The sequence below is a fragment of the Ambystoma mexicanum genome, chromosome 10, assembly GCF_040938575.1.
Source record: "Ambystoma mexicanum isolate Mex_15411 chromosome 10, UKY_AmexF1_1, whole genome shotgun sequence".
Lineage (NCBI taxonomy): Eukaryota > Metazoa > Chordata > Amphibia > Caudata > Ambystomatidae > Ambystoma > Ambystoma mexicanum.
Genome location: NC_090932.1, coordinates 1,508,812,505 through 1,508,817,356, shown reverse-complemented (window position 1 = coordinate 1,508,817,356; position 4,852 = coordinate 1,508,812,505). Strand labels below are relative to the sequence as shown.

General features: G+C 54.8%; 1 non-coding gene across 1 annotated transcript; it reads left to right on the top strand.

Moving 5' to 3' along the window:
• Positions 1 to 3,627: 3,627 nt before the first annotated feature.
• TRNAM-CAU (transfer RNA methionine (anticodon CAU)) lies at positions 3,628 to 3,700 on the top strand. The gene has a single exon. It is a non-coding gene; the product is annotated as a tRNA-Met (tRNA).
• The last annotated feature ends 1,152 nt before the right edge of the window (positions 3,701 to 4,852 follow it).

Sequence of the window (4,852 nt, the reverse complement as noted above, 5' to 3'; positions counted from 1 at the left end):
CGATGGTATGGCATTGGTTTTCATTACAGATGTATTTCGACTCCATGGTCTCCCAGACAAGATAGTATCAGACCGAGGGAGCCAATACGTCTCCAAATTCTGGAAGTCCTTATGCACCGCTCTTAATATTCACCGCGCATTGTCATCAGGATATCATCCCCACACCAATGGGCAGACAGAGCGGTTAAACGCTACCTTGGAACAATACTTGCGCAGCTACACCAATCTGGAACAAGACAACTGGGTGGATATGCTGCCGACGGCAGAGTTCGCATATAATAATGCCAGTCATTCCGCAAGCAAGATGTCTCCGTTCTATTGCTCATATGGATTTCATCCCCGAGCCATCATTCCCCATTTTTCCTGCAAACCTGCACTTCCGGCGGTAGAGGAGGTACTAATCCGTATAAGGGACATCCAAGACAAAGCTAAGTTGACCCTCAGAGATAGCCTCCAGGCATACAAGAGGCAAGCCGACCGGCACCGGCAGGTAGTACCTGATTGGGAGGTTGGCTCCAAGGTGTGGTTATCCACCAAATACCTTCCTAGATGGTCTCGCCCGTCTAAGCTGTCCCCCAGGTTTATTGGTGCCTATCCCATTACTGCCAAGATCAATCCAGTGGCCTTCCGCCTAAAGCTGCCACATTCTCTTAGGCGAATTCACCCAGTGTTTCACGCATCTCTTTTGAAGAGTGCCGAACTGTCCCTAAGGGCTCGCCCTTTCCCCATTCTCTCTCACTCACCTGATACACCTGAGTATGAAGTATCCAGGTTACTGGACTCCAGGTACCGCAAAGGGCGCCTGGAATACCTGGTGCATTGGAAGGGTTTTTCCCATGCTGAGGACTCTTGGGAACCAAATGCACACATCCACGCTCCTGTCCTTCTCCGGAAGTTTCACCGTTTACATCCCGGTAAACCGGGTGGCCTGGGCCTTGGCGGGGGGCATGCTGCCATGCGCCGCTTTCTCACCTGGCGTCTTTGGCCCCGCTGCCGCTTACGGACTTCCTGATTTCCGTCACGCTGACGCTACGTTCACTAAGCGGTCTAGTCTTTCTCCGCTAGGATGACCGTAGCGTTATTTAACCACTCCTCTCCCTGGGTCCAGCGCGTTGCAACCTTCCACGGTCAGCTGCTTTTCCTCGCGGCCGCGGTCTTGCTACACGCTGTTTTCCTCTTGCTCCTCGAGCTTTTCCTCTTTCACCTCTCTTACTCTTCCCGGTCCTTCTCAGGTCCCCGCCTTCTGTTCTCTCCCTCCTCCCTATTTTCCCTCCCTATTTTCCCTCCTTCGTGCCCGGCTTTCTGCCTTTGGTTTTGTTTACTTTCGCTTCCGGTGTTTGCTGGAGTTTACATATCCTGCTGGGTCCTGTTTCTGCCTTCTCCCATTGTTCGTCTGCTTACACGCCCAGCTACCATCAGGATACCTGCCGGCTCCAGGGGTTTTTTGCCTATTCTGGCTTTTTTCCCCCTTTGTTGTCCCTCCCGGGAGTGGGACACGGTCAGGGCGCATTTACACGCTCTCACTGTGGCTTCCTCTTGTGGGAGACACGCTCAGCCTCGGAAAAAAGAAAAGGACTACACGGCACATCGAGCGCTCAGCCCAGTTGAGGAGGATTTCGACTCCACAGGTGAGGAGGTTGAAGAGATAAAAAAGGGTACTACAACTGTATTAGAAGTTGGTGCTGACACTATGTAATATTTAGAGAAATGCTTGGGAAAAGGTCCACAATAGTATTCACGGCTCCAGCTGCCCCTCCCAACTCCCACCTCCCAGCCGAACAGCCCAACAACACATTTCCGGTGCACTTAGGGTGTGCGTGGACGCACCAGCTGTAGGCTTGCTGAGGGGTGAGGTGGGCGTGGTCAAGCGTAAGCCGTAACGTTGAGTCAGTGAAGTAAAACACGTTTCGCTGCTAAGTCAAAAGGCAGTGATTCCTCTTACGGATGAGGCGCGAGGCTCCAGCAGGGGTTCCGCAAGGATTCCACAGCTACTATTCTTCTCAGCCCAACAGCACACTTCACGTGCACTGAGGGTGTGCGCGTGGGTGCGCGTCGACACACCAGTTGTAGGCTTACTGAGGGGTGAGGTGGGCGGAGTCAAGCATAAGCCATAGTGTTGAGTCAGTGAAGTCAAACACGTTTTGCCACCTAGTCAAACAGCAGTGATTCCTCGTACGGATGGGGCGTGAGGCTCCAGCAGGGGTTCCGCAAGGATTCCACAGCTACTATTCTCCCCAGCCCAACAGCACACTTCCGGTGCACTTAGGGAGGCTTTTGCCCGTAATTTCTCTTGTGCAACTGTATTCCAAGAAATATTGTTTCAAGTTCAGCTAAACACCTTTTTGTTCCAGTTGAGTTTGCCTTTACAGCAAATACAAACGCTTCAATTTGCAGTTTCAAACTATTTGCAATCTTCTGCCAGTCTATCTTCAAAAAGTCTTACATTTTTTGTGTAATGATGATGTATAGTTTATTTCCCAGCTTTAATAACTAACTACCTAAGATGCGCATCTCTAACTTTACTTCCTAGAATTCCAAATAAAATGGCCGCAGGCACTTTTTTTCCACATTAAAAGTATTCCGGATGCCTTCGGCGATGCAGTCCCTGAAAACCCACTGCCTACCAGAGCATGAACAATGTCAGTGAACAATTCTCGCCTCTTGCACGGAAAAACTGGTATGTGCCTTCTCCCAATTCAACTTTAGTTAACGGTTGTAGGAGACTACATTATGTCTTTGCAGGCGTACTGCCAGGTCCAACGACACGGAGCCAGGCGTAATGGAGGAGGCACCCCCGATAACCCGGGCGGCGTCCTTCTCTTTTTTCCCAGCCCCCTCTCTCCCTGGCAAGGGGGAGGGGGGTCGCTGGGTCAGGGCGGCAAGTGGAAAAAGTGGAAAGCCCGCGAAAGGTGCCGCACGGCAAAATCAGGAGTTGCCCGCGAAAAGGAAGCGCGCCAAAAAGCAAGGAAAGCCCGCGAAGGGCAACAAAGGAAGGGGGCGTGGTTCCCTCTTCATAAGGAGCGGAGCGCCCAACAGTCAACAACTGCAGCCGAGGGACACCCGTGCTCTGTGCACCACCGGACTGCAGGGGAAGGTTTTCGTTTCGGTCGCGACGCTGCAACAGGACGAAGGAAGGCGCGGGTCCAGAGCCAGGGCGAGCGGAGAGTCAGGACCCAGCTGAGCAGGAAGAGCAAGCCAAGGAGCAGCTGTTAGCCGCGTTGTTATCCACTCTGACTGAGGGAGGAAGGCATCCTGGTAGCCACGTCGTCTCCTACACCGAAGGAGGAAGGCGGGACTGGAACGCAGGCCCGTGGAGCACAGGGAGGCGGTGCGCGCCCCTGGTGCGGAGATCGCACCGGAGCAGCCAATTCGGGAGCCGCGTCGCCGTCTACGCGGGCCAAAGGAGGAAGGCGGGGCTGGAGCTCGGGCCGGTGAAGCACAGGGTGGCGGTGTGCGCTCCTGTTTCGGAGACCGTCGGAACGGTAATCCGGGAGCCGCGCCGCCGCTTACGCGGAACAAAGGTGGAAGGCGGGGCCGGAGCGCGGGGCCGTGGAGCGCAGAGGAGCAGCCGAAAGCCGTGTCGCCGGCTACATCAGGTCCGGAGTGCGGTACACAGCGAGCAGCAGAGCCTTCTTAGCGCAGTAGGCAGCGTGTCAGTCTCATAATCTGAAGGTCCTGAGTTCGAGCCTCAGAGAGGGCACAAGTGTTTTGGTGAGCGGTACAGCGTGAGGAAAACTTGGTCTGAGGTGAGCGTCACGGGGGAACGCTAACAGGGATCGGACTCGGTTCGGGAGCAGTCGCCCGCTACACAAACAGCGGGGAGCATGGACATGGAGGCTTTCATAGCCATGGCCAAAATGGTCACGGCTAAACATGGCACCAACTGGATGGAGGCGCTGACCAGTCAAGCATGAGGAAGCGACGCGGGTGATGGGGAGAGAGTTGATTCCCCGCTTATGTTTCAAGAGGATGAGGAGAACCTCGTGGAAGAACAGGAGGAGATATCGCTGGAGGAAGAAGAACCCACGAGGAAAAGGAAAAGAGTGATGACAGAGAAGGCCAAAGCTAGCAGAGAGCAGGCCACGAGCGGCAAGAAAGGGAAAGCAGGCAACTACCAGGGCAAAAGACGGGCGCAACAGGTTGAGGCCGTACCGGCGCCTGCACCCACCCCTGTCCCCAGGAAACAAGGGGCATCCAACACGCCTGAGGCCAGACCGGCGGCGGTGAAGGAGATGGGATCACCTTCCATGGAGGTGGTGAGAGGTATAGTGTTGCAATGCATGCAAGCCTTGGGGAATGGGGGTAATGGGTCACTCTTGAGTGGAAATGTGAATGCATTTAATCAGTTGGGGCACGGGGCTAATGTAGTACAGAGGGAGATAACGCCGGGTCCAGCGGGAGGAGCCATGGGTCAAGCAAGTGGAGGCCCTTTGTTGGAGGGGGGACCTAGCGCAGGGGGACAATGGCCAAGTGGATGGCACAGCGCGCCGGCAGGGAGCGGGAGCCAGCCGGTAATAGGTCAAGGGGCTGTCGGGGCTAATTACAGTAACAACGCTGGGAACTATGCTGCTTTACGGGTCTCCTTATGTCAGCAGGCTGCGCCAGGGGATTCTGGAAGCTCGTTAGTGGGGCAGGGGCTAGTAGGAGGTGGTCCATTGGGCAATGCATCTTCTTGGATGGCGAGTATGGGGATACCTCAGGTCACCGGCAATGGACAAGGAGGATTAGGGGGTAGTATGACTGCATATGGTAGGACCATGCCTGGTTTCGCTCCGGCAAGGGTGTCAGTGAACTCTTTGTCCTGGCACATACCCGCCTCAGTGAAAGAAAGGGTGTGGAAAAAGGAATTTGT